The sequence below is a fragment of the Mirounga angustirostris genome, unplaced genomic scaffold (genome assembly GCF_029215605.1).
Source record: "Mirounga angustirostris isolate CCGP_5_RB_7025 unplaced genomic scaffold, mMirAng1.0.hap1 SCAF_14, whole genome shotgun sequence".
Classification (NCBI taxonomy): Eukaryota; Metazoa; Chordata; class Mammalia; order Carnivora; family Phocidae; genus Mirounga; species Mirounga angustirostris.
In genome coordinates, this window is record NW_026991722.1 from 69,664,652 (window position 1) to 69,682,777 (window position 18,126).

An 18,126-nucleotide genomic window follows, 5' to 3' on the forward strand; every position below is an offset into this window, starting at 1 on the left:
AGAAGTAGTGAGGAAAGGGAAAAAGAAGGTCGAGTGATGGGTCCAGGCTGTCCCTGCCGTGTGCACGTCACGGTGTTCATGCCCCGGGCACGTGGAGGCGGGACGTGGGGTCCCTCCTAGGGGCCTCCCTGGGTCTCTGCAGGCCCCGTCCAAGAAAGTCTCCCAAGTTTGTTGGTGGACTGGCAAATCAGAGTGACAGCCTTGTAGTCTTCCAGCTGCCCTGAGGTTGTAGGTGATCGAGTTCACCCTATGGCACTAAGCAGTAATCGAGTAAAAAAATACACACACCCATGTCTGGTCGTGGGAGGTTTTTAGAAATGGTGTGCCCACCCTGAAGACTTGATGTGTCTTCAGCTTGTGTGTGTCGTCCTCGGAGAGCACACGTTTGAGCTCTGTTGGAAGACGCTCCACCTGCCTTTGTTGAATGAGGACGGGATGGGCTCTTTATTTCTCCCCAGTATCATGGGCAGATCCAGAGAGCAGGTTTTATAATAAGGTGGAGCTTTCCTACGTGAGCTTGTGGGAACAGAACCTTGTTCTGGTTTCAAGTGGACCTGTGACGCCTGTCCGTGGCGTGTGAGGATGGCCCTGTCTGTATGTCCTGCTGTTCCTCTGGAACCCGGGGGGCGGGTGGGGGGCACCCATGGGAGCGTCCCGCCACCTCACCAGGCAGAGGTTGAGATGCCCCTTGTTGATGGATCGAACGCATTACCCTCTCTATGTGACGTCACAGAGTTTCAAAATTACACCAGTCTCCAGTGGCTTCCAGATTCTCGGTGATACGGCTTGGATGCTCGTCAGTGCTACCGAATTGTTCCACTTGGTACAGAACGACCGCATCCCTTGAAAATCAAAGCACATTAAAGAGGAACAAAGTGCTGTCATAACCCGAAATTCCTGTGTACCACTAAGTGATTCACTATAACTAAAACAGGCCAAATGTTTTATGGGCACTTTTCGAGTCGAATGAAGTCATTTGAGTAGACGCTTGAGAATGTTTGTTGTAACACCTTGCTCCTTTGGAAACAGGGCTTTTTCGAGGAAACAGGACATAAAAAGTGCCTGATTGAAACAGAACATGTTAAATAAAGGACAAGTACAAAATAGAAAGCAAAGGGGGAAATAGTCACACGAGGCAAGGTTGCCTAACTGAAAAATCAGTGTTTGCTGATTTCCAGATGGGCCACCAGCCCAGGGCTCCTTGGAAGGGAGGCCAGCACAGTGCTGGGGGGTTAGCTCTGTCTTGTCCTACCGACTTAACCAGCCCTGCAAACCAGCGCTGCACGGGGGAGCAACTGAGTCACGGGCTCCAAGGGGGAGGGGAGGGGACCTGGCGGGAACCCCCTTGTTTCTCCTCTGCGCCATGCTGATTTTCCAGAGGCTTTGGGATCCAGCAAAACGGGTCAGAAGAGGAGCCGAGGAGGTGGCAGACCACCTGGTGTTTTCAAGAAGCGCACGATCGGCCCCTTGACATGCAGGACTGCCGCGGTCGGGGCTGAGTTGGACAGGCGTCTAGGACCCGTCCCTGGTACAGCCTCCGCCTCCTTCCCTAACTACCCCCAGGCCGGATCCCAGCTGCCCTCCACACTTGTTCTTAAAAACGGGTCAGGTTCTCAGCCATTAGTAACATCTGCAGAGCCCGAGTCTGGAGACGTGCCTAGACACGTCCAGAAGGGCTTCCTGCCTGCCTGATGACTCCTTGGGGTTGGAGATCCAGGTTTGGAGTCACCCGTGGGGAGGGGATGCTTGACGCCTGAGCTCGTGAGCCTCGGGGAGGAGGGACGTAGCCCTGGCCGCTCCCAGGATCTGAGGTCAAGGAGGTGAGGGTGGAGGGTGCTTCCCGCAGAGACCGCGCCTGCCCCACGTCTCTCCCGAGTGAGATGACCGCCCTCTGGGGAGTGGGAGCTCGGCTGCGGAGCACTGGGTGTGCAGGTGGACGAGGCGCCCGCTTGCCCTGCAGGGACCCAGAGGAGAGGGCCTGTCGCAGGGGCTGTGGGGCGGGGCTGGTCCTCAATTCTGTCCCTCCCTCCATCCGTCTTCGCGCCCTTCTTTCCATTTCTAGCTTCTCTGCTCCCCCGCCTTCTAAGGGCCAGGTAAAGGGAGGTCTCCGTGTTCATTCTCACTGTGTCTGGAGTGGAGAAACAAGCTGCACGAGGTGTCAGCATCTGCCTTAGGGGACATTAGGGGCACAGCAGAGCGCTGGACACGGAAGCGGTGTCCTCGCTGCCTCGGGTGGGCTGGGCTCGGGTCCCCTGAGTGGGAAGAAGAGTCAAGGTGGGAATGTTTGAAGGCCGCTCCCGTGTGGCAGGGCGCACGCCTGCACAGAGGGCCCCAGTCTGAGGACATGTCCGTGTCCTCTGTTGGCAAAAGCCTCAGGCAGAAATGCAAGGGGTGAAGGGTGCAGGAAACGCCGGGCGCCCCCCACACGTGCACATGCAGCCGTGAGGGCGTGAGAGCCCAGACGCTCCTCGTGGTAGAGCCACCTCTTGGGGCCTGTCCTGGTAGAGAAAGGCCTGGCTGCAGTGCTGGGGTGAATGGTGTCCCCCAAAAGTCATGTGCGTCCAGAGCCTGATTGTGGCCTTCCTAGAAATAGGATCGTGGCAGGTGGAATCAAGGGTGGGCCCTGGATCCAGTACAACTGTGTCCTCTTGGGCAGAGGGACGCTGGACATGGGCACCAGGGAGACAGAGGCCGGACTGAGGTGTCCACAGGCCACGGGAGGCCGAGGCTTGCCCGCCGCACCAGGGGCGGTGGGGCTCTCCCGCGGTGAGAGGGGGATTTCTGGTGTTTCAGACCCCCCACTCTGTGGGACTGGGCCACGCAGCCCCGTAAAATGAGTACGCAGGCCCCCACCTGGGCGGCTTCCCCCAGTGGAGACGGAACCTCTGACAGTTCCGCAGCCGAGAGAGCTGCATTCCCCTCCGGGGGCTCCCGGGAGAATCCAGGTTCTGGCCGTTTCCTTGCAGCTTTGGGCAGGCGCCCGCATCCCTCGACAGGGCCCCTCCCTCTGTCTGCCCAGCGGGCCACACAGCATCGCGCTGGCCGCCTCTTCCGCCGCCGCCTCCCACTCGTAAGGGTTCTCGTGGTGACGCCGGGCCGACCCGGGCGCTCCAGAACCGCGTCCCCTCTCAGAGCCAGCGAGTCGGTGCCCGCACAGTGTTGGGGTGTTTGCACGTGGACATATGTGGGGGCCGCTGCTCTGCCCGCTGCGTTGGCTGGCCGGCCACCCAGGGTCCAGAAGGTCGAAGCCACTTGCGCGAGCGAGGCTCTGACACGTTGCAGGAGAAGTTCCCAACACATCCAAGTACCGTCGCTTCCTCTAGGTCCGGTGGTGCTAATAGCCAACAAAATTAAAGATTTCTTGGCAGATCCAGACACGAATTTTTATGCTTCGTATTACTGCATACATTCACTCGGTGCAAACGTGGACAAGAACAAACTAGCATTTGAGGATCGGAATTAATAAATAAATCCCACGCTGGTGGGGCCCCCGATGCCAAGGAGACAAGCATGGTCCTGTCCACTTCCTTACTTCTCGTGTTCCGTCCGGGACTCTCGTTTCTCTTCATCCCATGTTCCCGAAGTCAAGAAAATTACAGCAGGCCATTTATATCGATGGAGAGTTAAACGTTTACTCTGCTTATTAAGGCGTATTAAACAGTGCAGCCCCAGCTAGGGGCCCATCTCTGCCAGACAGAACCCTCATCCGCACGGCCACTCTGCAATCTAGAATCCATTGGGGAACTCGGGAAGAGGAGCTCGGGGCTGGCACTGAGTGACATCGTGAAGCAAAAATGGGCTGAGATGGTCACGGTTTCCCGCTCTCACTGTCTTTCTGGGGGGAGGGCTTGGCGTCCACGGGGAACCAAGGAGAGAGGACAGGAAGTGTGCCAGGAAAGGGAGTTTCCTTACAGAGAGGTGGACCCTTGAGTGTTAAACTTTATTTGGGGGGCACACAGGCTTCTGACATTTTTTGTTTTGTTTTTGGTTTTACTGAGATACAAAGGCATCATGACGTGCTCTTTTTTTTTTTTTTTTAAGATTTTATTTATTTATTTGACAGAGACACAGCGAGAGAGGGAACACAGCAGGGGGAGTGGGAGAGGGAGAAGCAGGCTTCCCGCGGAGCAGGGAGCCCGATGTGGGGCTCGGTCCCAGGACCCTGGGATCATGACCTGAGCCGAAGGCAGACGCTTAACGACTGAGCCACCCAGGCGCCCCGACTCTTCCTAATTTATTTTTATTTTTATTATTTTTTTAAAAGATTTTATTTATTTGACAGAGAGAGACACAGCGAGAGAGGGAACACAAGTAGGGGGAGTGGGAGAGGAAGAAGCAGGCTTCCCGCAGAGAAGGGAGCCCGATGCGGGGCACGATCCCAGGACCCTGGGATCATGACCTGAGCTGAAGGCAGACGCTTAACGACTGAGCTACCCAGGTGCCCCCATGATAGGCTCTTTAGATGTCCTGCAATTGGTATTTGCCAGATAGACCCCTACGTATTGATAAGGCCCCTTCTTCCTGAAACTACACACGGCGGGCTCCCCGCACCTGGCGGGACCCCATGCCCAGGTTGCCTGAACCGTCCAGCCCCCATGTGTGCTTCCCTGAATCACGGAGTCGGCAGGGCCCCACCCGCTGACTGCCATCTTTGACCCCACTCTCACTGTTTGCAGGCGTGGTTGCTGGTGTAGCCGGGGGCCAAGGTGAAACAGCCACACCATGGGAGCCCTTCTTGTCTCCGGTCACTGGGCCGGCGGGCTCGCCTCATTGCCCTTCCTGTGCACGGTCACTTGATTCCCTGACGGTGCTGTTGGCGTCCAGTCTGGAAGAATGTCACCCTCTGGGTGCTTGACATTTTAACTGAACAGGTGCACATGGGACAGGTGGCCTGTGGCTAGCACAGGGCAGTCAAGGTTAGAAATGGTGGCACATGGCCCTTAAGGTGGCCTCTTAAAGCTAATGAGGCTTCTTGGGTGCCAGCAATAAACCGTGAGTTTTTTCTCCATTCTCTATTAACCGTGGGCTAAAGTTTAGATCGGCATCGTCATAGACTAAGTAATACCCCCCCCCCCAAAGATGTCCGTGTCTTTATCCCCGGAACCTGTGAATATGTTCCCTTGTATGGCCAAAGGGCCTTTGGAGGTGTGATGAAGTTCAGGATTTTGAGATGGAGAGATTATCCTGGATTGTCTGGGGAGACTTGGAATCACAAGGGTCCTTGTAAGTGAAGGAGGGAGGCAGGAGATTCAGAGTCAGAAGTGAGGACAGAAGTAGAGGGCAGTCATGCCATTGCTGACTTGGAAGATGGAGAGAGGGGCCATGAGCCCCTTGCTCTGCAGGACTCAGCCTTTAATCCTGGTCTTGCTATTCACGTCCACCCACTTTCTCAGTCCGCGGGATATAACATGCACAGCACTCCCCAGAAGCCCAGCAAAATCTTTTTTGACTGCTTTTGACTAATTGCAAATGGGTGATTTATCTAAAGAAACCTCAGTTCACCAGAATTTACAGCTTCACTGCTCCATGGGTCATTTGTCGATGCTGGAGCTGGAAGGGACGGACACCCTTCAGGCATGATCACCGGAGCCTCCGAGTGGATTTATGCTTGCCGTTTTTTATTTTAAACTCCATCCAAGCTAGTTAGACCCAGAGGACTTCTTGCTTACTGCTCTTCAGGGCTCAGATATTTCAAAGACATAAACCAGACCATGGAGTTCAGCAGTTTGCAAACATCCTGGACTCCGTATTAAGTGCAGATTGTCATTCACAGTGAGTTGTGCGTGGTGCCTTTGGAAACAGGACGGTCAGAGGAGACTTGGCCCATTAGTGTGGATCAGACGTCACATTCATCTGTCACTCTATCTTTTATCATTCAACAAATACCCCTGAGCTACCTGACTCTTAAATCTGGGGGCGGGGGGGGGGCGAGTGCAGCCGTGAACAGAACAAAGTCCCAGCTCTCCTGGAGGGAGACGGACAGTAAACACATAGGCGAATAATAACATGGCTGAAAGTGTAAGGACTGTGGTGGAAACAGTATAAGATGATAGCGTAGCGTGATCCCGGTGGTGAGGCTGTTAATGCAGAGCAAGACTTGGGGAGAACCACTTGCCTTTAGATCCCTGCCCCTTCCTGTCAAGCAACTAAACTCATTAGCATCGGCCAGGTCTCGTTTGTCCTGCCATCTAGTGGCTAAAAGCGGAACTACAGGCTACTTTCAAAAACTGCTAAGGCGTTTTTTGAATGCCTCTACTAGAAAAAATATGTTGTTTAAGGCTACAAACTGGGAGCTGGTAGGTAGATAAATCCTGGAGAGGTGATGCATAGCACGGTGATCATAGCCTACCATGCTGTATTATAAACTTGAAGGTTGGTAAGAGACCGGATCTTCATTGTTCCCACCATGAAAAGGAACTGGTAACTCTGTAAGGTGGTGGAGGTGTTAGCTAAGGCCAGGGCGGCGGTCGTATTGCAGTATCCACACATGTCAGATCCACACGTCGTGCACCTCACACCTACAAAGTTACATGGCAGTTGTATTTCAATTTTAAAAAATTAAACTTGTACAGGGACAAAAAATAAAATTTACCAAAACGTTTGTATGTCATGTGGTCCCTCGGGTCATTTTTCTGAAACCTCTTAGGTTCAAGGGCAACAAAATTATCGAGAACCACTTAAAATATGTTAGGGTTAATATAAGTTGCGTTTGTCTTTAGCTTTATTACAGGTCTTGCACACAGGGTCCTTTCTTGTAACATGGGCTGATGCGTCTTCCCATTGCTACTGAGATCGAGCACAAGTGCATAGTTGTGTGTGCGTGTGTAGCATAAGAGGGATTGACAGGTTGTGGATTTTCTTTTGTGACACATAAGGATCCGGGGCTGGCCCTTGCTTCAGAGTCCTAAGCCTGACTCTGAGGGCAGAACCGCATCTGAGCCTGGGTCAGCCTGAGGAGAGCCTGCGGTGGAAAATCAGGAGATTTTATATTAAAAAAAAAAAAAACAACTAAACCTCTGAAGACATCAGAAAATAGGTCAAGATGGTGCTGGGATTCCAGTCCCTGGGGCCGAAGTGGGAGCTGCCTCCTTTGGAGAGGTGTCTTTCTGATTTGTCATGGTTCCTGCCTCTCCGAGGAGGCACACATGTGCTGAGTAATACATTTATGTCACCTGCCTGGGTCAGGCAAGGTCTGACTTTCTGGCCCTTGATGCGAGAGAATCAGTAGTCAGGAGAAAGTGCTGAATAAGCAGCTGGTCCATTATGGCCATTCAGAGTGAAACAAAACTACCTTCTCTCAAAAAGTCCATCAGCATGAAAAATAGACCATCTGTGCCACTGTCTTCAGAACTTTCATAACGGTGGGTCATAGGTTAGAACATAACACCTGGATGAAATTCTCTGTCTCCAGCAGGGAATTCACATTACAGCAATTTTTATCACTCCAATAAAGACAAGCGTTTGCTTCTCACATTCATTAGCCCAAATTTGCTCTTCCTTTCTGGAGGAAAGCTCATCCAAGAGACAGACTTAATGCAGTCCTACTTTCTTGTTCTCAGAAGGAATCTGACTTATGTCGCCAGTCATGCTATAAAGGTAGCATACTGGAGGAATATGTTGCTGTCATCAAGTTGTACGTGACTGAGTTCATTGGTTCAAATAAACAAAAAACCCAGATGTGGATTTCAGGTACGGCTGGATCCAGCAACTCACATTATGTTGTCAGGACTCAAACTCTTTTCATCTTCTTGATATAGTTTTATCTGTGTTGGCTTCACTTTCGGACCATCTTTCCCCACAAGACTGCAAGAGCTCTTGATCACCAGGAGGTGCAGACTTTCATGCTACTGGCTTTGAGTCCTGTGAAAAAAATGTTCCACCCGAAAAAAATGTTCCACCAGCTAATCAGCAGGATTTCAGACACATGCCCAGGAAGGTGCAAAGCTCTGGTTGTCCAGCACTGGGTCACATGCCACCCTGGAGAGGGGTCGGAATCTGCTCTCCCAAACCACGCAGATAAAAGCTCGGAGGAGTGTGGCTTCCCAAGGAGAGTCGAGGGGACTATTCCCACAGGAAGGGGTAACACATCTAAGCAAGTTAACGGATGCATGTTACATGTTCTTTACCCATTCTACTTACTCCGTGGTCCGTCTCCCTGCACTCTGGAATAGTTTTCCAACTTCATTCACGGATAAGCCTGCCTGGATTGCTCTACCTTACTTTCTAGGTAAAACCTCCAGAAACCGAAGCTGCCTTCCACCTCATGAGTTGTTGTCAGCACCAGGCAAGATCTTCTTATTAAATTGCCAAGCACGCTACTGGGTGCCACACAGGGGTTCCACCCCGGGGGTGCTCTGCCAGCGGCCAGGTGCACCTCCACGTGAGTCAAAGGACAGGGGACCGGCTTGGCAGTGGCCTCTAACTGCGGGCTGCGTCCTGTGGAAATGGTGACAAAGCCCAGAGCTAACACTTGCAAGCCGTGCCAGTGGGGTCACCGGCCGTACAAGCCTGGGGTTGGTGCCTGCGTCCAGGGAGGACAACTGGACCGCGGCCCTGAAAATAACGAGGTGGTCCTGGAAGGGGGACCCCAAGCCCAGCAGGGGCCCACGGTGCGTCCACGTCACGGGCATCTGGGCGCCACTCAATTGTGCTGCTCCCCGTGTGCCTTCCGGGGCTGCTCACACACAGTGTCCTAAGCTGGGGGCTGACACAACAGACAGTCATTCTCTCAGGCTTCCGGAGCCCAGCAGTCAAGACACTGTCTGGTGGGCAGGCCCGCACTCCCTCTGGAGCCTCTCGGGGAGGAGCCTTCCTCGCTCTTCCTGCAGCCGCTGCAACCCTCGGTCCTCCCTGACTCCGGGACAGACCCCTGCAGTCCCTGCCCCCGTTGTCGCGTGGCTTCTTCCCTCTGTGTGTCTCCGTCGTCATCGCTGTCCCTAAGGACCCCAGCCATTGGACTCGGCCCCCCGACCCAGCAGGAAGGACCTCTTCACCTGATTGCACCTGCAAAGACCCTGTTTCCAGATCAGTTCACATTCACACGTCCTGGGGTTTGGCTCTGGGTCTGTGGACGTAACTTCTCGGTGGACACGATTCATCCCACAATGCCAAGTATCATTGATGCTGTTCTTCAAACCATCTGTCTTGTCCCAGCTGCATGAGAGTGAGCACGGACTCCCCAGGGACAAGTCCCGGGCCCTCTACTTTCCAGCCGAGGAAGGAGGCACGTTGTGTTCTTCCACATGCTTGTGGCCCTGGCTGAGAGAGAATGATCATACCTGCCTCATAAGGTGGTCAGGGGAGTTCCGTAAGTGGGGGTGAGCACAGGGCTGGGAACAGGAGAGGGGGCCGCGGTGTCCTCGCATGATGTATCGTATCCTGCCCTTAGATGGAAAACCACAGTCACGCGCTCACAGCGAAGGAGTCGTCAAATCACATGTCCCCGAAACAGCTACACATGGTCACCCGCCAGTGGCCGGGCCCTTAAAAAGTGAAAGTTAGCTGAAGTGGGAGCAGCATCAACCCCGTGCCTGCACCTGGCTCAGACTTTCCCCTTGACCTCCAGGGAGCTTGGAAAGGGAATGATTTTCTCATCTGGATTGTGCGGGTCAGTGCTGCTAAATGCCATCTGTGCAGCCTCGGACCATGGCCCCCAGCAGTGGACTCCTGCTTCCTTCAGCTCCCAGCTTCCAGCGGCTGGGGTCCTGGTGGAGAGCGGGGCACCATCGCGCCCGGTGCCTGCCAGCCCCGCCAGCCCCGCCAGCAGGCCCACATGCCAGGCCCCCTCGGCCATCTCCCCGGAGATCAGGGAGCCCTCAGCTGCTGCGGGAGGAGTGGGTGGCTGTGGTTGGTCCACAGTCCCCGACAGCCTGTCAGCTCTCGGAGTCAGTAACGTAGAGCCCGCCTTGTCTTCAGACGCTGCACTGACGGCGGGACCTGCCAACCACAAAGCTGAGCGGCTACCTCCGCACACACATGCACGAGTGCACATCTCGTGCACACGCCAAAATGCAGACCCGTGCACACACACACACTCACACCCGAGGCTCAGCTTTATCCTCTGGCTCCCACCAGCCTCGCGGGATGCCAGCCTGGAGCCCGGGCAGGAGCGGAGATGAAGCTCACTCTTTCATCTGATTGGAGGGATTAAAGAAGAGAGGGGCCGAGCTTGCCCGTTGCACCAGGAATTCTCTCTCTCGGAGCTTCTAAGCCTTGCATGCACAGTTCATTCTGCAAGGCAGGCCCCTCCTTTTTAAATTAAATGATACAGAATTCCCTATTTAGAAAATAACGCACAAAGCATGGCTGTGGTGTAAAGGAGAGGAAGACAAGCCCCCCGGCCCCCGTCTGGTGACGGAGGCACCTTGGAGCCTGCCACGTGCCCTCTGAGTCCTCCACTGGGAAGTCTGCATTTTTCTCTCTTTGTGGTCTTCATTATTTCACGACACGTGTACGTGTCCTAAAACACGGTTTTTTAGGTTTGTATACAGTGAACTGTTGCATGGATGGACGTTCTTCGACGAGTGGCTTCAGTGTTCCGGACGTGGACACCGCTCTGCCGATGCGCCCAGCCTCCGTCCGCTCATTACATACGTGGTCTTGTGGCACGTGGCCGTGGAACGGTTGCCTTATCTGCCGTCCGGCTGCCGGCGTTTGGGTCGGCCCAGAGTTTTGCAGGAGCAAACAGAGCTGTGCATGGAGCGGCGGGGACACGGCGTCTCCCCAGGATGGAACGGGTTGGGCTTTCCTCTCTGTTCTACCTGCTGAGCACCTGCTCAGCTTCCAGGACTCCATCCAGAGGTGTTCTGACAGGCGCCGCCCTCGCCCCCACCCCGCCGCAGGCCAGCAGCGAGGACATCCAGGGGGCCCTCAACCTCCCAGGCTGACGTGCGCGATAGCAGGAAACACGAGCTGTGGAGCCACCCCACAGAAGTTCAAGGCCCAGGCTGCCACTGGGTAAACCGCGCCCAGAACACGTGATCAGGTTCAGGTTGGCTCCACCTGTCTCTGCCCAGAGACTCAGAAAAGGACCTGCAGTTCCCCGGGAGGTGCATCCCAGAGTCAGGCAGGGGTACAGAGGCCACCGCAGACCACGAGAGCCCGTGGAGGGCCTCTGCCTGGCTCCGGAGTATGTCGGGTTGCCCAGAGCTGTCACGTGGCTGAGCCCAAGGTCGGGCGGAGAAACCCCATTCCACTTGCAGGAACGCCTTAGCGAGGGGAGGAGGGGAGGGATGAGAGAGCATGAGTTCCCACCACCACCTCACTTGTGCTCCCAGGGGCGGCAGGCCAGCCCCCTGGAACTGTCGGTTAGTCAAGCCCCAGAAGGAGCCCACGTGGGCAGCACGGCCGCAGCAGAGGGCCTGAGGGAGAGAGGAGCCCGGGGAGGTGGACGTGTGGTTCACCAGGACCTGGAATGTTCCTCGGAGTGAGCCGGGGTGGCTGTGAGTGGGGCAGTGATACGATCTGAGGTTTTAAAGAATCGCTCCGTTTACCGGGTGGAGGAGAGATTCGGGGTGAAGCGTGGATTCAGGGAAACATGAGATGCTTCGAGAGAGGGGGGAGCATTTCCGCCCTGGTAGCTTCGGGCCCCCTCACTGCCCCACCCGCACTGCCTGAAGCCACCGAGCACTCCATGGGGCGCACTCTGCATTTTGGCCTTCAAGGACCATAGCATTTCAATCAGAGGATGTTTGGTGGGGAAAGAGAGATGGTGCATCACTGGTTGAGGAAGCTCAGAAGCCAGAAGGAGTATAAGAAATACATCACAGGAACCAGCGGCGTGTGCCCACCAGGAGGGACACCTCTCCTCATCCCTCCTCGTTTTGAAAAGGAAATGTCCATCCCTTTGCTCAAGAAGGATGACCGATCATTTATCATCTAAGCCAAGACATCCTTGAGAGTGACAGTTTTAGAAATAACACTCCGTACTTTCAATATTATCTTTATAGACTGACAGATTGGTTTGATTATGTCCGTGGATCCCTGAGATGTTCAGAAACTATTTTCAAAACTGGAGTATTTTCTAAAACATAAGCTATGTATGTTACAAAAAAAAAAAAAGATAAATTCTTTATGTTAAAAATAGTTTATTATATTTTACATAAGTATTTTATATTAATTTAAAACTAATGTAAAGTAGACTAATTATTCTTGGTGGATGTATTACAGTTCTCCAGAGAAACAGAACCAATAGTATATATGTGTATAATACATATAATATTTATATATAAAAACAGAATATATATGCATGTGTAAGTATATATGTACATAAGTATGTACATATATATGTTTTGTTTATATAAACACATATATAAAATGCATATTTATATATAAACATGTAATATATATGAAACATGTATGTAAAGAAATATGAGGAATTGGGGGCACCTGGGAGGTTCAGTTGGTTAAGCATCTGCCTTTGGTTCAGGTCATGATCCCAGGGTCTGGGTTCTAATACTATGCCATGGTATTTTTCTAAAGAATACTTTATTTTTCAGTAAAATGTATCTAATACAAGTTTAGAACCAGTGTAACCACATAAAACACATTTTTATTAGGTATTAAAGTATTGGAATTAATAGAATATTCAGCCCAAATATTTTCAGACAGGGCCCTTTCGGGCCTCCATTCAGAAGACGTTTCTTTGACAAATACTCTTACAACATAAAACCTGTCAAATAATTGACCTCTGCCTAAAGTTTCTTTTAATATTTTACCAAATTTGGATCCTACAAAATTGCAGCCTTTCTCAGTTTTGCTCCATTCTGACACAGAATATAATTTTATCTAATTAAGTAGATGAACTCTATCCCAACATTCTTCTCCCAGGTCAGGATGTCTCCTAGCACAAACCTGTGATTTCAGAATTAAATCCTGCCTTTTTGCACCCTCATTGTTGAGATTTTTCTGTTCCTCCCTTACTTTTGTGGGGATACACTTCGACGTCTTCCTGCTCTCCAGCCTTTTTACCCCCAATGACTGTAATTTGCTAAAAGCTTTAAAAGCTAAGGTTTGTGGTGCGCCATTATTTTAACGCTCTGATTAAAGAGTTTGTCTGATTTTGGACAAAATGCAACCTGTATCTCAAGTTTTTAGCAAATCATTCAGCACCATCGCAGGATGCTTGGGTGAATTTACAAAGCGGTCCTCCAAAGACTCAGACATTCCAAACCCTGATGGAATAGCGGCACCAGCAAAACGTGTACTCTACGTTGGCAAACTTTTCATATGCAGGTCACCTCCGTGGAAACATGTTGAGGTCCACTTAACTCTGCATACAAATATATCTAAATGTTTACGTCTAGACCTTTATGTTAGTTATCTAGTGCTGCATAACAAATGACCCCCAGACTTAGTGGTTTAAAACAACAGACATTCATTACATCATGGTCTCCATGGGTCAGGGATCCAAGCAGAGCTTTGCTGGGTCCGTCCACAAGGTTGCAGTTGAGCTGTTGGCCACCACTGCGGTCGTGTCCAGGTTTGAGGCGTGCGGGGAGGAAGATGCGCTCCTAAGCCCGCTCATGTGGCTCTTGGCAGCCTCAGGTTCTCACCAGCCGCTGCCTGGAGCCTCGGGTGGCTTGCCATGTGGCTTCTCCGTAGGGTGCTCACAACACGGCAGCTGGCTTCTCCCAGACTGAGAGACTGGAGAGAGATGGAGCAGAGCAGAAGGCAGAATTCTTGCAAGAGGCTCAGAGGTGATTTCCCTTCCCTTGTGCGACATTCTGTTCGTTAGAAGTCAGTGCCTCCATCCCGCCCACTCTCCAGGGGAGAGATTCCCCATGGGCTTGAGGACGAGGTGGTGGGGACCCCCAGAGTCCACCCGGAAAGACTATCTGCCTCGGCATTTATTGGTCTGGGAGGGCAATTGTACCGCGACTGGGCAAAATATGCATGGTTAATGCACTGCAGTCAAAGCAAGGGAGTTCTGCTCTGTAGGGTTTCCTGACTTGGTACACTATTATTTTTCTTTCGTGATTTTGTGCCGCCCCAAAGTCTGTGTTCCTGTTATTACTGTGAAAACAATTCTGTTGTCTCCAGCGTGGAACTCACTGGGTTTCCAAGAGCATTCACAGTTGTATCAGACATTCATCTTCCGCTGAACAGACTTCCAAAAGCTTTGCTTTGATTTCATTAATTGGAAGAAAAAAAATTGAGCCCTTCCTGTGATAACCGATGTCTTATTGGGAGCATTAAATATAAAATCGGCATCATTTATCTGTTTGAGAAGCTCGTCTTCTGCTAGTGGAGCTGACGCCTCTCACTTTTCACTATTTGGACACATGCAAGAATGTAAGGAATCAAAACTGAGCAAATTCATTTAGAAGAGCAATTATTTGATCTAACAGAAAAGCCATAGTTCACAGGGAAATGTAATTGTCCCTACTTCAGCTGTATGTGGGAAACCCTCATCTTGGGAAGAGAGCATTCAAATAGCTGCTAATTGTTCAAACTCTTTGTTACAGGAAATGTCAAATATACATACATGTCAAATCAAAACCCCATGTATTCCAGACCCATCCACAACAATTATTATTTCATGGTTACCATTGTGTCCATTGTACCTGATCTACTTCCTTCATACCTGTGTTATTTTGTAGCAAACCCCAGACACTGTATCGTGTTATTCACATATATTTATTATGTATCTTTGAAAGATCAGAGCTGTAAAAAAACAACCCAGGATACCTCTTTCACACCTAAAAAAATTAACAGTAGTTCCATAATATCATCAAGAGCCCAGGAGCTATTCTGATTTTTAGTTGATTTATAAGTGTTTTATGCACTTTTTCATTTTTACAGTTTGTTTGAATCAAGGTGCAAATACAGTTGCACTGCAACTTAGTGATGCACCAGCTCTCGTCGAATCTCCACATCCTGCCTCTAGGGCCCCTTCACTTCCGGTCCCACACAACCTGGATTCACCCACGCTTTGCTAAGTCAAGGCCTCCATGGCATTTCATGAGGATGAGGACCCTGAGTCTTTCCGTCCTTCAGCTCTGTCTTTCTCCTGGCATCTCCCTCCAAGGGTCGACAGGGTGGCTACGGGCTCTCCACATCCTCCCAGTTCCATGTGGGATCATCTTTCTTTCAGTGTGTGTGGGGGTCCTGCGAGAGTTCTGAGATTCTCAGGGATGTGGTCCATTCACATCACATGCTTACCCTTGAGCCCAGCAGAGTGGCCCCAGCACAGCCTATTGGCTTATGTGTGGATGCCGTCACCTGCCCGAGCACGGGGCTGAGCGGGAGCGGTGCGTCCACACACAAAACAGCGTCTTTTCCTGGAAAATGGAGACAGAATTCACGGAAAACAAATACCCATTGTTCTTGGCATCCTTCCACTATCTTTCTTTGGGACCAGATCTTTGCCTCACCCTTTTCTTAGGTTATATGGACAGAACGTCAGGCCAGGACCATGCCCGCAGGGCCTGGGCTGCCCCGGAGTGCCGGCAGCTCGCCTCCCCGGGACCCACAGAGGGAAGCCCCCGCCCCTGCTCTCTCCCTGGAGCAGTGGATGCCTTGTTGCTGGGTTATTTTTGTTGCGTTCAGGTGTGTCTAAATATTGACTCTCTCTGGAAGCAGCAGATGCTGAAACGACCTTCAGAATTATTGTCAATCACTTCAGATTAAGAAAACCCGCGCGAGGGGGGAGTAAACCCCGTGGAGGGTGAAGGCACAGAGAGGAGAGGTGTGGCCTGGCTGCAGGGCTCCTTCGTCGTCGGGTGGACTCCGGAGCCCGGAACAGCGAGGCGGGCGGACCCCGCAGGAGCAGGAGGCTGGCTCGCAGTGAGCTGCGGCGGAGGGGGGTCATTAGGGGAAAGGCTGCAGCAGCTTTGGCTTCTCTCAGCGGCCAAGTCCCAGGCCGGTGGGGGGACAGCAGCATGCCCGAGCCCTGCTTGGTGCGGGCAGTGGTGCATTTGCATCCTGCAACAGCTTTCTGTTCTGGGTATTATAACCCCCTGTTGTGTTTTTACACAGCCCCAGCAGGGGGGATTTACTGTTCCGCGTTAACAGGAGAAGAAATCAGGGTTCAGAGACAGGTACACATCCCTCATTCATCCAACGAATGTTTGCCGAGCACTCTTCATGGGCCGGGCGCTGGGGAAGGTGCAGGAGAGGCGCCAGGCCCAAGTCCCCGCTGTCGTGAAGCTTAAAACCCAGTTGGGGGAGGATTCAGATGGACGGGAGACAGGTCAGCAGCTCCAGGCTGATGCTGTCACAGTGCATCGTGCAGTGTGGGGATGCGATGGTGAGCGCAGTGGGGACCCCTCAGGCTGGGGGGACGTGGGGGAAGAGGGACATGTGAGCCGAGGCCCCAGTCAGGAACGGTGCTCAAAGCCTGCCCTCATCAGCCCTTCCTGGGAAGGGGTCCGCCAGGCGGACGGAAGAGAAGGATCCATGTTGGGTCTGTCCGGAGGGTAGAAAGGCCACCCGTGGCTCAGCGAGGAAGGGAGGTCTCTCTGTGGTGAGAGCAGAGACGAGCAGACAGACGGAGGGCCGTGTGTCTGGAGTGACCCCAGGTGGGGAGACAAGCAGGTGACCTGGCTTCCGTGTCCAGGACCTGCTCTTTTGGTGGCCGGTTCTGGCTCCAGCCAACCAGCCAGTGAGGGGGATCTGCTGTTTCCCGTCAACCTTTTGAGCAGGTAACTCGTCACTTTGCTGGACTGTCCTGAGTCTTGTAGGGTATTTGCTCAGAAGCCCTAATGCCACGAGATGTTCTGTGGTCGCTGTGATAGCCCCAAACTACCCTCCAAACCATCCAATGTTCGCATGAAAATCCCTCCAAATGGAGGGGTGCGGCAGAGAGCCAGGTTGAGGGGTGTATTGATTAAGATGCTGTTCTGGTTCTCTATTGCCGAATTACAAATGACCCCACGCTTAGTGCATCGATAAAAACAACACATATTTTGTCCCCGTGTCTCTGACCCACTCAGCCTCCACTGGGGCTGCCCGGAGTTGGGGGCAGGATGTGGGAAGGCTGAGTCACTCCGAGTGTGTGGGCTGGTGTCAGGAGCTCGGCCGGGGCTGTACACAGACACCCCATGTGGCCTCCGTGCCTCGGGCTTCGTCCCAGCACGCCGTCTGGATTCCAAGGGCAGGTGGCCCAGGCGATGGCCAAGCCAGTCTGAAGGGTCTCTTCTAAGTGGACCTCAGAGGTCATGAAGCGCCCCTTCAGCTCCATTCTGTTTGTTAGAAGTGAGCCACTGAGACTGGCCCATAAGCAAGAGAAGGAAGTGGTTCCTACTTTTCGAGGGGAGGAATACTGAAGCATTGGTAGACCTGTATAAAACCATCACAAGTAAATACAGGTAAATCCCCAAGTCCCAGTGCCTATGCACAATTAAAACGCAGTGCCCCTCTCCCAGCGCCATGCAAGGCTGTGTGGTGTGAGTCTCTGCAACATCCTTTCCTCCAGGGAGCCAGCACCCCCATCTCCTGTGTCTCTCCTCTGCATTCTCGGGGTCCCTCTCCAGCCCTCAGAATTCTGCATGGACATCCCTTCTGCTCACCTTGCATGGGATGAAACGCGGCCCCATGGCATGCTCTACGGCAGGGGAGTGGAAGGCACAGCCTGTCTGGGTGTCCATGTCGTGGATTGAAGATGGTGGCAAACACTCTGACACTTGCATCGAGACGGGGCATCTGTCCCCCTTCCCCTTGAGTCTGGGCTGGGCTGTGTTCGCCTTGATGAAGGAATAGAGTGGAATGGATGCTAAGGAACAGAGAAGATGGCTTCTGTTGGTCTTGTCGGAGCCCCATGCCACCAGGTTAGAAGGCCACCTGCTTTGAGATCGCCATGTTGTAAGGAAGACTAGGAGTGAGCGAGATGCGCATCCAGACCCAGCTAGCGACACGGTCTCAGCTGGGCCTTGAAATACCAACCCCCCAACACACACACACACGAAAGACAGTAATGATGACAGTGATGTTTGGAGTCACTGAGATTCGGGGTCATTTGTTACTCAGCAGTAGGTGACTGATACAGCACGGAAGGAGAGAGCACGGACGGCAGTGAGACTTGCTATGCTCTCCCCTGTCATCCGGCTTCCGCCGTGGATGGAGCACCCACACGAGACCGTCGGCTCTCCTGGGAGGCGGCGGTGAGCCTGGCCCGTGGCCTTCGCC